Consider the following 19,002-nt stretch of genomic DNA (forward strand, 5'->3'; position numbering starts at 1 on the left):
GATTCTGCCTTTTATTTCGCATTGCTTCTTTTGCTATGTTGGATGGATTTCTTTGTTCCACTAACTTCCAGTAGCCTTAGGCAATGTCCAGAAGTGTTAAGAATGATTGTGTCACCTCTGAACATGTAAATTTTGATTGTGCACTAACCCTCTAATGAGTTGTTTTGAGTTTGGTGTGGAGGAATTTTCAAGTATCAAGAGAGGAGGATGATACAATATGATCAAGGAGAGTGAAAGCTCTAAGCTTGGGGATGCCCCCGTGGTTCATCCCTGCATATTTCAAGAATACTCAAGCGTCTAAGCTTGGGGATGCCCAAGGCATCCCCTTCTTCATCGACAAATTATCAGGTTCCTTCTCTTGAAACTATATTTTTATTCGGTCACATCTTATGTACTTTACTTGGAGCGTCTGTATGCTTCTTGTTTTTGTTTTTGTTTGAATGAATGCTTGTGTGGGAGAGAGACACGCTCCGCTGGTTCATATGAACACATGTGTTCTTAGCTTTTAATTTTCATGGCAAAGGTTGAAACTGCTTCGTTAATTGTTATATGGTTGGAAACGGAAAATGCTACATGTAGTAATTGGTAGAATGTCTTGGATAATTTGATACTTGGCAATTTTTGTGCTCATGTTTAAGCTCTTGCATCATATACTTTGCACCTATTATTGAAGAAATACATAGAGCATGCTAAAATTTGGTTTGCATAATTGGTCTCTCTAAGGTCTAGATAATTTCTAGTATTGAATTTGAACAACAGGGAAGACGGTGTAGAGTCTTATAATGTTTACAATATGTCTTTTATGTGAGTTTTGCTGCACCGGTTCATCCTTGTGTTTGTTTCAAATAACCTTGCTAGCCTAAGCCTTGTATCGAGAGGGAATACTTCTCATGCATCCAAATCCTTGAGCCAACCACTATGCCATTTGTGTCCACCATACCTACCTACTACATGGTATTTCTCCGCCATTCCAAAGTAAATTGCTTGAGTGCTACCTTTAAACAATTCAAAATTTATCACCTCTGATTTGTGTCAATGTTTTATAGCTCATGAGGAAGTATGTGGTGTTTATCTTTCATTCTTGTTGGGCAACTTTCACCAATGGACTAGTGGCTTCATCCGCTTATCCAATAATTTTGCAAAAAGAGCTGGCATGGGATTCCCAGTCCCAAATTAATTAACAAAAATAGACACTCCTCCATGGTATGTGATTGTTGGACGGCACCCGAAGGATTCGGTTAGCCATGGCTTGAGAAAGCAAAGGTGGGGAGGAGTGTCATCATAATAAAACTAAAATAAAAAGGCACTCCTTCATGGTATGAGATTGTTGGCAGGCACCCGAGGATTCGGTTAGCCATGGTTTGTGAAAGAAAGGTTGGAAGGAGTGCCACCCAAAAATAAAAATAAAATGGGAGCCGCTCTTTGAAGGTTTGTCTGGCAAGGGAGTTAGAGTGCCCACTACCATTCGTTGACAACAACAAACACCTCTCAAAACTTTACTTTTATACTCTCTTGATGTTTTCAAAATCAAAGCTCTAGCACAAATATAGCAATCGATGCTTCCCTCTACGAAGGGCCATTCTTTTACTTTTATGTTGAGTCAGTTCACCTATTTCTCTCCATCTCAAGAAGCAAACACTTGTGTGAACTGTGCATTGATTCCTACATACTTGCATATTGCACTTGTTATATTACTCTATGTTGACAATATCCATGAGATACACATGTTACAAGTTGAAAGCAACCGCTGAAACTTAATCTTCCTTTGTGTTGCTTCAATACCTTTACTTTGAATTACTGCTTTATGAGTTAACTCTTATGCAAGACTTATTGATGCTTGTCTTGAAGTACTATTCATGAAAAGTCTTTGCTATATGATTCATTTGTTTACTCATGTCATTTACATTGTTTCGATCGCTGCATTCATTACATATGCTTACAATAGTATGATCAAGGTTATGATGGCATGTCACTCCAGAAATTATCTTTGTTATCGTTTACCTGCTCGGGACGAGCAGAAACTAAGCTTGGGAATGCTGATACGTCTCCGACGTATCGATAATTTCTTATGTTCCATGCCACATTATTGATGATATCTACATGTTTTATGCATACTTTAGGTCATAATTATGCGTTTTCCGGAACTAACCTATTGACGAGATGCCGAAGGGCCAGTTGCTGTTTTCTGCTGTTTTTGGTTTCAGAAATCCTAGTAAGGAAATATTCTCGGAATCGGACGAAATCAACGCCCAGCATCTTAGAATCCCCGGAAGCATCCAGAACACCCGAGAGAGGCCAGAGGGGGGCCACAGGCCCACCAGATGGTAGGCCGGCGCGGCCTGGGGGTGGCCCGCGCCCCCCTAGCGTGTCGTCGCCTCGTTGACCTTCTGACGCCGCCTCTTCGCCTATAAGAAGCCCCTCGACCTAAAACCTCGATACGGAAAAGCCACGGTACGAGAAACCTTCCAGAGCCGCCGCCATCGCGAAGCCAAGATCTGGGGGACAGGAGTCTCTCGTTCGCACGCCGCCGGGACGGGGAAGTGCCCCCGGAAGGCTTCTCCATCGACACCACCGCCATCTTCATCAACGCTGCTGTCTCCCATGAGGAGGGAGTAGTTCTCCATCGAGGCTCGGGGCTGTACCGGTAGCTATGTGGTTAATCTCTCTCCTATGTACTTCAATACAATGATCTCATGAGCTGCCTTACATGATTGAGATTCATATGAGTTTTGTATCACAATTTATCTGTGTGCTACTCTAGTGATGTTATTAAAGTAGTTTATTCCTCCTGCACGGTGTAATGGTGACAGTGTGTGCATCGTGTTAGTACTTGGCGTAGGCTATGATTGTGATCTCTTGTAGATTATGAAGTTAACTATTGCTATGATGGTATTGATGTGATCTATGCCTCCTTTCGTAGTGTGAAGGTGACAGTGTGCATGCTATGTTAGTACTTGGTTTGGTTATGTTGATCTGTCGTGCACTCTAAGGTTATTTAAATATGAACATCGAATATTGTGGAGCTTGTTAACTCCGGCATTGAGGGTTCGTGTAATCCTACACAGTTAGTGGTGTTCATCATCCAACAAGAGAGTGTAGAGTCTAGCATCTATTTATTTATTCTGTTATGTGATCAATGTTGAGAGTGTCCACTAGTGAAAGTATGATCCCTAGGCCTTGTTCCTAAATACTGCTATCGCTGCTTGTTTATCGTTTTATCGCATCCGTACTTCCTGCAATATTACCACCATCAACCACACGCCGATCTGGACGACAAAGCACTTTTCTGGTGTCATTGCTACTGCTCATACTTATTCATACCACCTGTATTTCACTATCTCTTCGCCGAACTAGTGCACCTATTAGGTGTGTTGGGGACACAAGAGACTTCTTGCTTTGTGGTTGCAGGGTTGCTTGAGAGGGATATCTTTGACCTCTTCCTCCCTGAGTTCGATAAACCTTGGGTGATCCACTTAAGGGAAACTTGCTGCTGTTCTACAAACCTCTACTCTTGGAGGCCCAACACTGTCTACAAGAATAGAAGCACCCGTAGACATCAGCATCATCGCTGGAGGCGCTCCTAAATCGCAGGAGAGAGACATATGTCTAGAATTCATTCTCTGTCGCTAATCCATATTTACGTAGGTAAATGCGAGTACTAGATTAATATTCTTTTACTTGTTTACATATTCCATCTAGTATCTACTTAGAGATCAATTAAGAATATTTATAAACCTAGTTTCTATTCTCAAAGACATCAACCTTAAACATCATTATTTAGTATGATCATGGTAATCAACCCTAAAAGAAATCATGTTCAGTACTTTACTTTACACGCTCATTTCTAATTTGATCTTCTAAATACTAGGTGCATATGACACATCTTGTTTAGGAACCAACTACTCTCTATTTAATAAGACCATTGCAAAGGCATAGTGAACCCTAGAAATCCTAAGCCATTGTTTGAAAATACTTATTATTCGTTAAGTAGCATGTTCTTTAAAAGTTATTCTTTTGAAGTATATAACAAGCAATCATCAACCATGCAATATAGGACTTAAAACTTGACGACTGCTCTCTACTTATTATACAACTACTATCTCTTAGGGTGTATTATTATTACTATGCATTATACCACTTGTTTATATTACCAAGCAATCAACATTAATAAGAACCTTGTTTGTGAACCATCTTTAAAAGTGCAACACACCTTGAACTAATCCTTACAACTCAATAATCCTAAATCATCGGGGTTAGGTCACGCTTAGAGCGATTGCATTTCATACTTATGCATTATTGCATCCTTGCCAATCTTTTAAACATCGTCCTTACCGGATGATGATGCTATTTCAGAATTTGGAGTTATTGCGTATCGAAGACCTTGCCTGCATAATCTTGCAGTCAAGAAAGGCAAGTTCATCACTTGCTCATGTCATTTGAGTATCTTTATCAAACTACTTGCAAAGCACTATGATTATCACTATTGCATAAAAACCAAAACCACTATTTTCATAACTATGAATATGACTATGTGGTGGGCAATGGAACCATGGATTGTGTTGATATGGTGGAGGTTCCATTGCAAGGGTTTATATCCATCTAGGATTAAACAACAAATGTCGTCCAGTGATTCTTGTGCCGTAATACCCGTGTTAACCATAAGATCTGGAGTGGGACGGAATAGTCAATCGTATTTCCACCTCTTGTACATCAACGGATGCGCTTACCGTAGCGGTTGTATCTTGCGGAGCAATTGGTGGGTGGGGAGCCCCTTCTAATTCCCCACGGTATAGTTGTTGCTTACCGTAGCGGTTGCTGCTTGCGGAACAATTGGTGGGTGGGGATCCCCTTCTAATTCCCCACGGTAATGCAGTCTATGATGGGTTGCAGCTTGTAATATCCCAGGTTTAGAGGCAATAAAATGAGAGAACACCAAAGTGTGCATTGCATTCATGCATAGAAAATCCGGGGAATTTTCGCGCTTTCAAATAAAACTTACCACAGTAACTGAAGTTTCACTTGACTTGCTGGAATTGAAGTAGATCATCAAGTCAAGCGCTATAAACTTCACTGTGGTCTTTGTTAAAACCTTATTTTGGGTAGAGATGATTTGATCTATGGATTAGATCAAATGGAATTAGATTTACAACAACACATTTTTTTTATAATCAAACCGTAACTTATTAAACACTTAAAAGTTAGCAACTACCTTTGTGTGTAATTTAATTCATTTCTAAACTTATTACCAAATAAGGTAAACCACAGGGTCTAAAGTGCATAAAAGCCACACATTCTTATTTAAATCATAACTTATTAAATACATGGAATATCATAAAACTAAATCTGTTTACATTGCGAATTATAGTCCAAACTATTTGTATAAACTTAACTATGAGAATTTTGAAACTCATATGATCATGCCTTGGTGAAATCAAACCCAACTATCCAAAATTGAGGAACCACCTTCAACCTTGACCTTTTGACCAATATTATAATATAAATCCAATCAAATATGATATAGTAACTCATCCATAATAATAAAACTATCCACAAGATATTTAGTAGCAAATGCCACTTGGCTATCCAAAAATAAATCATATGAGAGGATAATCTCTATGCCACATAGGATGAAAATATCTACATGACTTGCTTTCCAAGCTATGCCACCTCATGCTCAAAGGATTGCTATGGATAAGGGCATGACAACCAAGCACCTTACTCATCAAACCAAATCAAGAGTCACCACCTATGTGTCATGATACTAGAGCTTGCCCAAGCCTATAAATAGAGCCACACCCCTTCATCCATTTGCTCATCAAGTACCATGATACATGGGAACAAACACATAGAGCCACTCCATGTGAATTAGCTTGGATCAAGATGAATAAGCTAGGAGGTGGAGGCATACCACAAGATGCAGGTTTATCAGATTTCCAGAAGAACAAGCTACATAAGATACCAAGGTAATATTCCTAGGCAAACCATATATTTAGGGGATCATATCATCATCTCTTGAGTAGGACCTTAGGATATTCCAAGACATTGAGAAGTGAGAGAAGTTATAATACTAATCAAAGCCATGTTCCATTAGTGAAACATAACCAAAGCTTATGCTCATATTCTAATCCTAGTTGTGTATCACATTGGTGATCACTACTTAAACCCTAAACCTTTCACATAGAATTCACTCCACATGAAATATTATGCCCTAACTTGTGCATCATGGATCACAAGTATAAACTAAGCCATATGTACTTAGAACTAAATATCAATTGGTGAGTTGAGTGAAACTAATATCCAAATCACCTTCTTAAACCTTAAGAACTACCATTCACATAAAATCATAAACCAATTCCATTTCCTTTACCATTTGTTAAACCTAGCCATAAATAAATTATATGTGAATGATCACTATGGTTAAGCACTAGAAAAATAGAATGTGTTCACCATGCACATGTTCTAAATTTCAAATCAATTAAAACATGATTAATTCCTTAATTAACAAAGCAATTGAGATAAACCCTAAAGTCATATCTATTTGAAAATTTGAATTGTGTCTCATAAGAACCCAAATTAATCAATTATAAAGTGGTTGTTTATAAACGAAACAATAAAGTAGGTAGCATTATCAAATTGTTTTGATATCCAAATATTTTATAACCTGTAAAAAATAAAACGGAATTCAAATTTGAATTCAAATAACAAACTCAAACCAGAAAAAGAAAACAGAAAATTTGAAAAAGGAAAATGGAGGGAAACTTACCAGGCTTACCTCTTCGGCCAAAGCCTAACAGCAGCCCAGTAACCGCCCACGAGTAAGCCCAAACGCCAGCCCAGCCCACCAACAAAACGATCCACGATCCCGTATCGTTTCGGCGAGGAAGAAAAGAAGCTCCGTCTTCTTCCTCACAGACGACACGCCGGCGGGCACTGTGGCCGCGTCCTCGTGGAGGATGAGCACGCCCCGGACGTCGCAGGCGATCCCTGAACCTTGTACAAGCATCCTTGCGTCCGAGTTTATCCATTAGCGCCAAGATTCACGCCCTAGAGACCTCCATTGTCGGCGAGGCATCCCGGCCATTGCCGCCGGTGAAATGCCGATACGAACCTCACCGTGCTCTATAAATAGGCCTAGAGCTTCTCCAGGAAACCCTAGTACCTCGCCGCCCATCCATTCTCTCTCAGTAGCCCTCTATCTCTCGTGTTCTTCCACGCTCTGTCGCTGGCGTTGATGGTGAATACGGTGGTACAGGCCACCCCAGCCTCAGGCGCGTGATCGAGGAGAAGCGCCTGGCGCCGTAGATCATCTGGGGAGAAGGAATCGTCCTAGATCTTCCTCAAGCCGATGAATTTCGCCGATCCCTTTTGCAATACCTCGCCGGCAATGGCGAAATTGAGCTCGTCTCCGACCACCAACGTCCTCGCCGACCATACCATCATCTTCACGGTGAGCTCGCGCATCTGATGAACCAAGTTTCGCTTCCTAGATCTCTCTGTAGCTCCGTTTAGCCACCTCACCGGAGAGCACCGCCGCGGGACATTGTCGCCGGCGTAGCTCCGGTGAACCCCTCGCCAAACCAACATCACCATCAGCTTCAGTGAGTCGAGGAGAGTCAGAAAACTATATTCGCGCGTCCCGGGGGGCCATAAAACGGTGGCGCCGTCCTCAGAAGATCGCCGGCGGTTAAACGCCGATGAGGTCAAACCCGTGGTCAAGGTTGACCAGACCTTGCCGCGTGGCTTCTGAGGTGGACACGCAGGCCCCACTCGTCAGTCGCAGTGGCTAGGTGCGAACCGGTATCTTTAGCATTTTCGTTTTATTTCAAATTCCAGTAAATGTCTGAAACTTTGCAAAATCATAGAAAATTCATTTCAACTCAGAAAAAGATAAATAATATATCAAAATGCTCACAAAAATAAACTCTATTCAAATAAAATATAAAACAAAAATGTGTGTCAAAACCAAAATTCATTTATTTTTAACCATATTAACTATGCCATTTCATTTATTTAAAATACCATTTGAATTCAACAAATTGTTAAGTGTAAAAATTAAATTTTTAATTATTCAGTAACTAAGTAAAATGTTAGGATTAATTTTATTTACAACATTTGCATTAACTTAATTACTAGTGGTAATTCATAAACCCTAATTGCAAATTACTATTTTCTATTTTCTTTAAATAGTAATAACTCAAGAAAATATTATAAGCCAATATTATTTTGGTAAATCAAAACTTATTTAAACATCTTTAGTTAACAAGTTAATTATTTTAAACCCTAACAACAATTATTAAACCCTGATTCTTAATGAAACCTAAATAGAAGTTGCTCTAATTATTAAATCTTGTGAAAATTAATAAAATGTCAAACCATTTCTAATTTTGATTCAAAGTAATTAGTTGTAACACCCCAAATTTCAATAAAAAGAAAGTTAGAGAATTCCAGAAAGCAAAATTTGAAACCAACAAAAACTTTTCTATTTTGCATATAGTACCATGCATAGGACTTGTGCATTTGAGTGATATGCCATGATGATTGTTATTACTTGTATTTGATATGCTCTAAAACCCTAATGTGATCATATTAAGATCACCAACCAAATAAACCAAAGAGGAAGAAATTCCATAAAATGCAAAACCCTAAAAACCCTCACATATGCCCTATGGCATTTTTATAAATTTTGACCCTAGACCTATTTGGTCTTCACCATTAGTTGAGTAATGTTATTAAACACTTACTACAACTTTTGGAATCAAAGATTCACAATTCAAATGAAATTCAAACACAAATCCAACTCACATATGATAATGGTCAATTTTGACAATTCTAGTCTGATCACCACTTTGAGCCCTTGCCATTCAATTTTCCCAAACCAACTTTAGCTAACTCTTTGCACCATTTCAAAGTCAACATCAAGGTGAACAACTTTGGTGAAGATCATCATGCCAAATTCATCTTTGATCATGAGCAAGGCTCATCCAAAGTTCCAACTTTCTCACATATGCAACAATCTACACTTAGCCATTTTGGCCAACTTTTGAATTCTAATTTTTCCACCACCACCTCAAAACCTCTCTGGTCATTTACAACTTATATCAACACTCACATTTCAAAAACTTTCACCATTTGAATTATTTCAAATTTGGTTATTTTTGCATTTTCCAAATTCGGGCACTATTTGCAATAGTTGCAAATAGTGATTCTACACACCTAATCTACCCCAACTCTAATCTACCTTGTCCCCTGGTTCCCTCTAACAAATCAATGCCCAATAGAAACCCTAGCAAGGGAGCTAACCATGCATGGACATGGCCATGCCGGCCATGATCCACACGTCGAGCTCCCCCTCTCTTCCTTCTTCCTCAGCCACGGCCACCGTGCCCAAACGACGCCACCTCACCTCCTACACCCCCTAGCAACCGACCATGTCGAGGAGGAGCACTGCACCAGCCAGACCAGCGCGCGCCCATGGCGGCCAGTATGCCGCTCGCGTCGCACGTGTGCGCGCCGCAGACACGCCCTGGCCACCTCGCACACGCCCTGGACCACCTAGCTGCGGGTTGAGCATCGCCGCGTCGCCACGAAGCTCCCAGACAACAGCTCGACCACGACCCGTGCCCGCCGCCGCCGGAGACGAAGCGGAAACCCCGCCGCGGGCGCGACAAACACGGAAGCAACACGACATAACCAGGCCCTCCCCGACCACGCTGTCGCCACCATTCGCCTCGCCTGGACACGTAGAGCATCCCTGCACCCTCGCCTAGCTCGATAGCTCGCCGGAGACGCCGCGCCCATGTCGCCCGCATCACTGCCCCACAACCCTCATGCGATTCTATAAATAGCACGTTCCCTGGACCAAACCAAGCACACCATTCCACTCCCCACCTCTCACTGCTTCTCCACCACCACTCCACTCACTCGATCGTCGCCGGAGCCGCCCCAATTTGGAGATCGGAGCCGCCAAGCACCGGTGGACGCCGCCGTCGATTGGAGCCACCCCAGGACGAGCCGCTGCTACCAGTCGACTCGCCGTCGTCCACACCTTCATCGCGCACCTTGCCAACCCTAGCTGGAGCCACGGTGAGCTCTCCGACCCCCTACCTGAGCCGCCGGCGAACTTCCCTCTCGCCGGGGACGACGACGAACTCGAGCCGTTCGATCGGATTCTAATCCTACGCCCCACATTGAAACTTACCGCTTCGGCGCTTAACACTCGCTGACAGGCGGGACCCTCTGTCAGGAAGCCCGCGCGGCACTGGACCGTGGCTGGGCTGGCCTTGGGCCGTTTTCAAACCTTTGAGCCCAACTAGCTTTTCCCGCCGGCCTTTTTATTCAAACTAGGTTTAATTAATTCAAATGAATTTCAATACTGCTGCCACTTTGAAATTCAATAGTTTTAAATTGGCTAAACCAAATTGGATGAACTTTATATGGTTGGAAAGCTAGAGAAATTATCTAACCAATGCCACTGGTCCCATGGCCAGATTCTTTGTAGAATTAATGTGATAAAAATAACAAGACAGGGACTTTTCCCTATTCAAATAATTCTTAAAAATCAACCAAAATAGATATTAAGTTAATTTCAACTCTAATAGCTCACATTTGACTTACACTAATTGTTTATGCAATAAAATGGTGTGGTCACTTTGTATGATCATGCCATAGTTTAATGAATGGATATTATGGCTAGTTTAACTAGTTGATATTGTCCAAAACTATTAAGGTAAATTATGTGAAGTCTTATACTTCATTTAAACTTGTCTCACATGAATTCATGGGATGTTTGGACCCCTGGTCCCAAACTCTCTTATATGAATTGCTTGAGATTTAAATCAAAGGTAGTGTTATTTAAAGAGTATGAGGTGATCTACCTCATTTAAATCATTTTCACAAATGATGATGATGAACATTTGACTTAGGTCAATATGAGTTCATCTATGATTGTTTGAGAAATTAAATCTTAAGAAGATTTCAATGAGAGGAAATTATTCCTCAAGAACCCTATGGAAACTATCATTTACATATGAGATGCAAAGAAGTGAATTCTTTCCAAACAACACAACCCATGCACCTAAGTAGATTATTTTGTGTGCATAGAATAGTTTGTGTGTTTATATGTGATGTATGGAATAGCCATTGAATTAGTGAGTAATTATACTCGTATTCAAATTTAGACGGTAGCACCGGAGAGTACGCCGAAGAAGAAGGTTGCTACCAGGAGGAAGAGGAGGAACAGTTTGAGAACTACCAAGGCAAGCTATTATTCTTGCAAAGTGCAAAGCCCCTTGGGGCAAGGCACCATGATTCTTATCTTTTCTTACATGAACCTATCCCAAGTTTTTACATTACAAGTTTTTACTTGTTTTCTAAATGAGTTACTTTTATAGTTAACTTTGGTCAAAGTACAAGTTGGTTACTAGAGTAGTGAGTTAGTCTCTTCCAAGCAAAGCAAGATAGCACCCCTCATGATTTAGAGCTAGTGCTAATGAAATAAAACTTGACTACTCTAGATGGGAACAATGTGAATTTGAGATGAATTTGAAACCTTGGAATGATGATGCATTCCATTGAATGATTTTTTGAAGGTGAATGTGAACAAGAGAAGATGGTGATTTTTGATAAACAATGATGTTGGTTTGAATGCGATACCTTTCCAATTATTAAGTACCCCCACAATACCTGATTATGGGTAGGGCTTAACTGGAAGTTTATGCGTCTTAGTATGGGTTCCCTCTGAACACACGTCATAGGGGTTACGCTTGAGGCTGCCTCCGTTGTTGAGAAATGATGTGAAATTGAGGTGAATTGTACGGCCAAGCTCTCGTGCAGCTCCTGTGTTGATGATTGGTCTTCACTGGGAGGCCAAGCTCATGGGGAGAGGTGCTCATACTAGGATTTGTAAGTGAAAGGTTATGGTTGATGATCCGCGTACTGTGTTACGATGATTCGGGGTAATCCCGACGGATGAAATCAAATGTTGTGGCACAAGTGTGCAACCTCTGCAGAGTGTAAACCTATTCGAATAGCCGCGTCCACGGATACGGACGGTTGGAAAGGCCATACAGTTTCCGATGTCATATCTTTGAAAATGATGTTGAAAAGGATGATGGTGAAATGACTTGTGGTGAATTGAATTGAAATCACCACGTGAATGGTGGGAATGACACTAATGTTCCCACGTGAGTTAGTTAGCACTTGAATAAGCTTTTCTCAAACTTTGTGAACTAAAACTAGCTTTATGCAAATAAACTAGAGCTTAGCAAACCATACTAGAATGTCTAGCACTTACATTAGTATTAGTTTGCGAGTACTCAACGTACTCACGGCTTTGTCCCTGGCTATTCAAATGGCCAGAGTATGAAGATGACCAAGGAGATGACCAGCAGGACGCCTACGGCAACTAAGCGCCTTCCGACGTCAAGCGTTGGCCTGTGGACTAGAGAGTCCTTGTATCTTACGCTTCCGCTATGTTGAACTATGAACTTGTGTTTGTTCGTTGATCAATAGATCAACTATTCGTGTAATATGGATCATGTGATTCCAAATTTGTAAGACTTATGGTTTGTAATGAATGATGACTGTGATACTTAACTATTATGCCTCGCAACAACAATATTCCTGGGATTGCGATGTATGACATAATAGGCATCCGGACTTAAAAATCCGGGTGTTGACAAGTTGGTATCAGAGCCATTGTTTGACCTTAGAAGACCTTAGTTAGAATGGGCGTTCTGAAAAACTTAACTTTGAAATCAAATGAAAGAAAATATTTGTGAAAAGTTCCTACACTCTTGTCTTTGAGACTTTGCCAAAATTTGATGAATCATGTTCTATCTTATTTGAATCAACTTAAAATTTTGCCACACTTTGCACTCTCTAAACTTACTCATCCAATTCTCTTTCAGATGGAGCCGAATGAACCCATCAACACCAAGTTTTACCAGCTTGGGAACGGAGGAAGCTTGATCTTCGAGCACGACCTCAACGCTCTCTCTGACTTCCTTGGGCGCCCACACCCCGAGTTTCACGGGGTCAGCTGGACGACACGCCCGGAGGAGAGTTGCAGTGGGTGATCACTGCCGACTTGAGGGGCAAGATGGAGCCTCCCACCTCGGAGAGGATCCTCTTCTCCTTCCGCGAGAGCAACTGGCTCGACGGACTCGCACATGGCCTTCAGGAGGCACTTGCGCGCCTCTGTGGACAGAACGTGGTGCGCATCCTCGCCTCTCGCTACGCCCACCTTGTGAGGCGTGATGCTGCGGGAGTGCCCATGGAGCTGCAGCCGCACCCGGAGTTGAGGCACCATGCTGAGCACCTGGACTTCATGCTCTACCAGACTCAGAGGGACCTCGACGCCACTCACGCTTACGCGAACCAGACCCATGCTCACATCACCGAGCAGGGTGAGGCGATCAAGCTACTCAACAACGACCGCAAGAGCCTTCGCCAGCAGCGTGCCAAGAAGGACGCTACGATTCGTCGCCTTCGCGCCCGGATCGCGTCACTTGAGGCCACTGTCAAGGCCCAGGAGGATCAGATTCATCAGCTGGAGGATGACGATGGAGGCATCGACATTCAGGGAGGAGACGCCTTCCTGAGCGACGACAACGACTTTGAGGAGGATGAGAACACCGAGGAGGAGGACTACGAGTTCCTGGAGGCAGGACCCGATGACTACGTCCCGATTGATGTCAATGATGAGGAGTAGTTGCACTAGTTCCACTTATAGTAGGTGTGAGTTGTATCCCGTCCTTTGTATCGTAGCATGAGAATGGTTCTTAAAACCATTGGAGTATGTGTGTAGTTTGTACTATGTGTTGCATGAATGAATGAATGTTATGTTTGTCATGAAAAGATTACAAGTTTTCAAATGTTTTCAAACTTAACCAAAATGAACCATAGAATGTTCCCTCTTACCTCATAATCTTTTACATCTTCAGATGGCCCCTCCGAATCGCACCAACGACGCGATGCTGCAACTACTGCAAACCATGCTTGCAGACCGGGAAACCGAAAGAGCCGAACGCCAAGCCAACCTCACCGCCTTGCAGAACATCGCCAACCAAGGCCATGGAAATCATGACCACCCCGGATCCAAGCTCAAGAACTTCCAAAACACCAACCCTCCGGTGTTTAGCAAGACCGAGGAGCCCCTCGACGCCGACGATTGGCTCCAGACTATGGAGAACAATCTGGAGGTAGCCGGAGTGGAGGCCAACGAGAAAGTTTTGTCCGCCACTCACTATCTCGCTGGACCAGCCCGCGCTTGGTGGACAAGCACCCGTGCCATGAACGGAGGTCAATTCATGACTTGGGAGGATTTCAAACTCAAGTTCAGCAAGTACCATGTACCCCCGGGTCTTATCAAGAAGATGAGGGATGAATTCCGTGAGCTGAAACAAGGTCGCATGACGGTGGTTGAATACCGCGACAAGTTTCTCACTTTGTCGAGGTATGCCCCTGATGAGACCGACACCGTTGAGAAGAGGAAGGAGAGATTCCTGAATGGACTGCATGATGAGATGCAGACTGTCCTCGTCAACATCCCCTTCGCCGACCTCGAAGCCCTTGTTGACTCCGCCATCCAGATGGAGGGCAAGTTAAACCAAGCCAATGAGAACCGCAAGCGCCGCATGGCGAACCAGAGTGGATCAAGCCACCCCCAAAAGTTTCGCCCTAGCTCAAGCGGAGGTTTCACTCCGAGAAACAACAAACCCCAGATGCAGAACTCTCGCCCCGGTTATCAGAACCGGAGTGGAGGAAACTCCAAGCCAGGAGGCTACAACAACAACTACAACCGCGCTCCACCCCGAGCCCCTAACAACAACAACAACAACAACAACACCAACACCGCCCCCAGAACCGGAAGCAATGCCGTGCCCGTTGCGAACAAGCAGGACAAGACCACCATCACTTGCTACGAGTGTGGTGTAGTGGGGCACTACTCCAACGAGTGTCCCAAGCGTCTTGCCAAGCTCGCCGGCAACACCGCTGCACCTGCTCAGCAGCAACGCCGTGTCTCCACCGGCAAGAAGTTCGCCCCCAACAACCCCAACAACCGCAACGGCCACCTCTACCACATGAACGCTGAAGAAGCCCAGGAAGCACCAGATGTTGTACTGGGTATGTTTTCTGTCAACCACATCCCTGCCAGAGTATTGTTTGATTCCGGAGCATCTCATTCTTTTGTCACCGAAGACTTTGCATCAACAAGTAAAATTCAACCCCTCAGTTTGAAGCATGTTATGATAGTCCAAATCCCCGGATCAACCACCAAAGCCAGAAAATTTTGCAAAAATGTGCTAATCAAAATCCATGTTGTAGATTTCTTTGCAAATCTAATCATACTTGGAACCAAAGGTTTGGAAGTTGTCCTCGGAATGGACTGGATGTCCAAGCACAATGGATTGATAGACTGTGCCAAGAAAGCCATAACCATGACTAGCAGCACCGGTATCGTAGTTGAGCACGTCTCTGAAAAACTACCCAGAAAATTCACCTGCAACCAAAGTGTATCCAAGCCAACTCTGGATCAAATCAGGGTCGTTTGTCGCTACCCTGATGTGTTTCCGGATGATCTACCCGGTATGCCCCCGGATCAGGATATCGAGTTTATCATCGAGTTAATCCCCGGAACTGGACCCATAGCCCAGAGAGCCTACAGCATGAACGCAACGGAGCTTGTGGAACTGAAGAAGCAAATAGATGACATGTTGGCCAAAGGTTTGATTAGACCGAGTGCATCCCCCTGGAGATCCCCCGTCTTGTTTGTCGACAAGAAAGATGGTGCAAATCGTTTATGCACGGACTATCGTAAGCTTAACGATGTCACCATCAAAAACAAATACCCCCTACCCAAGATAGAAGACTTGTTTGACCAACTCACCGGATCCAGAGTTTTCTCCAAGATAGATCTTAGAACTGGATACCACCAACTGAAGATCCGAGCCACCGACATTCCAAAAACTGCCTTTACCACCAGATATGGGTTGTATGAGTACAACGTCATGTCGTTTGGACTGACCAATGCCCCCGCTTATTTCATGAATCTCATGAATAAGATCTTCATGAACTTTTTGGACAAGTTTGTCGTTGTATTCATCGACGACATTCTCGTCTACTCCAAGTCCGAAGAGGAACATGAACAGCACTTGGAGATTGTCCTAGAAACCCTTAGATAGCACAAGTTGTATGCCAAGTTTAGCAAGTGTGAGTTTTGGCTGGAAGAAGTTGGATTCCTGGGACACATCTTGTCTGCAGGAGGAATTGCCGTAGATCCCGCCAAAATCAAAACTGTTATGGAATGGCAAGCCCCAACCACACAAACCGAGGTCCGCGCTTTTCTTGGATTAGCCGGATACTACCGCAGATTTGTAGAAGGTTTTTCGAGCATCGCTCGACCAATGACCCAACTGCTGAAAAAGGACAGAAAGTTTGAGTGGACCGACAAATGCGAAGAGAGCTTTCAACAGCTCAAGAGTAGACTGACAACAGCCCCAATCCTGATCATGCCAGATATCGCAAAGCCCTTTGACGTATATTGCGACGCCTCCAAGACTGGACTTGGATGCGTGCTTATGCAAGAAGGCAAGGTTGTGTCCTACCTTTCAAGACAACTCAAGCAACATGAACAGAACTACCCAACCCACGACCTCGAGCTTGCAGCCGTGGTCTTAGCCTTGAAAGTTTGGCGTCATTACCTCATGGGTAATCGATGCGAGATCTACTCCAACCACAAAAGCCTCAAATACATATTCACCCAGAAAGAGTTGAACATGAGACAACGCCGATGGATCGAACTGATCAAGGATTACGACATGGAGATTCACTACCACCCCGGCAAGGCCAACGTGGTAGCGGATGCTTTGAGTCGACTGTCGTGCCAGTTGAACTCCATGCTCGCAACCGAACAGCCCAGCTTGCATCAAGAGTTTGAACAGTTCAGACTTGAACTTGTTAGTGAGGGATTCCTAGCCAGCATAGAACTGCAACCCACCTTGGTTGGTCAAATCAAGGAAGCCCAGAAGGACAACGCTAGCATTGACGGAATCAAGAAACAGATAGCCGCAGGAAAAGCCCCCGGATTCACCGTAGACGAAGCCGGAGTTCTTTGGTACAAAGAACGTCTCTGCGTACCATCGGACTCTGACTTAAAACAAGTCATCCTGCAAGAAGCCCATGACACCCTTTATTCAATCCACCCCGGAGGTACCAAGATGTACCAGGACCTGAAAGAACAATTTTGGTGGCACGGAATGAAGAGAGAGATCGGTAGCTATATCGCTAAGTGTGACATCTGTCAGAGAGTCAAGGCAGAACATCAACGACCCGCCGGACTGTTACAACCACTCCAGATTCCGGAATGGAAATGGGACTCCGTAGGAATGGACTTTATCACCGGACTGCCCAAATCCAGCAAAGGGAATGATTCCATATGGGTAGTAGTCGATAGATTGACCAAAGTCGCCCATTTCATCGCCGTCAAAACCACCTATCAAGGCCCCAAGTTAGCTGAACTTTACATCTCCAGAATAGTCGCTCTGCACGGAACCCCCAAATCGATAGTGTCAGATAGAGGATCACAGTTCACCTCAAGGTTCTGCCAGAAAGTGCATGAAGGACTAGGCACCCGCCTAAATTTCAGCACCGCCTATCACCCTCAGACCGACGGACAGACTGAGAGAGTAAACCAGATACTGGAAGACATGCTTAGAGCATGCGTACTGGAATACGGATCCAAGTGGGAAGACTGCCTCCCTTACGCAGAATTCTCTTACAACAATAGCTACCAAGCCAGCCTACAGATGGCCCCCTTTGAAGCCTTGTACGGAAGGAAGTGCCGTACCCCCCTAAACTGGTCAGAAGTCGGAGAGAGCCAAGTTTTCGGCCCAGATGTTCTTCGTGAAGCCGAAGAGAAAGTCCACAAGATCCGCGAGTACCTCAAGACGGCGCAATCGAGACAGAAGAGCTACGCCGACAAGAGACGTCGGGAGATGACCTTTGAGATCGGAGACTTCGTCTATCTCAAAGTATCCCCCTTGAAAGGAATGCAAAGGTTTCAGCTGAAAGGAAAGCTTGCACCCCGCTATGTCGGACCTTTCAAAGTCCTCAGCCGCCGAGGTGAAGTATCTTATCAACTGGAGTTGCCCGAAGAGATGTCGGCGGTGCACGACGTGTTTCACATCTCACTTCTCCGGAAATGCCTTGAAGTTCCTGAGAAGACCGAAGTGTTCAAGAACATCGATCACCGATCGGTGGATATCAACAAGGATTTGACTTACCGCGAAGTGCCGATTCGCATCCTGGAAGAAGCTTACCGAACCACCCGCACCCGAAGCATCAAGTTTCTGAAGATACAATGGAGCAATCATACCGAGGATGAAGCCACATGGGAACGCGAAGACTTCATGAAGAAGGAGTACCCAGATCTCTTTAGTACCTAACTTTCTTTTCGATCTCGGGACGAGATCTTTTGTAAGGGGGAAGGGTTTGTAACACCCCAAATTTCAATAAAAAGAAAGTTAGAGAATTCCAGAAAGCAAAATTTGAAACCAACAAAAACTTTTCTATTTTGCATATAGTACCATGCATAGGACTTGTGCATTTGAGTGATATGCCATGATGATTGTTATTACTTGTATTTGATATGCTCTAAAACCCTAATGTGATCATATTAAGATCACCAACCAAATAAACCAAAGAGGAAGAAATTCCATAAAATGCAAAACCCTAAAAACCCTCACATATGCCCTATGGCATTTTTATAAATTTTGACCCTAGACCTATTTGGTCTTCACCATTAGTTGAGTAATGTTATTAAACACTTACTACAACTTTTGGAATCAAAGATTCACAATTCAAATGAAATTCAAACACAAATCCAACTCACATATGATAATGGTCAATTTTGACAATTCTAGTCTGATCACCACTTTGAGCCCTTGCCATTCAATTTTCCCAAACCAACTTTAGCTAACTCTTTGCACCATTTCAAAGTCA

The sequence above is a fragment of the Lolium perenne genome, chromosome 1, assembly GCF_019359855.2.
Source record: "Lolium perenne isolate Kyuss_39 chromosome 1, Kyuss_2.0, whole genome shotgun sequence".
NCBI lineage: Eukaryota > Viridiplantae > Streptophyta > Magnoliopsida > Poales > Poaceae > Lolium > Lolium perenne.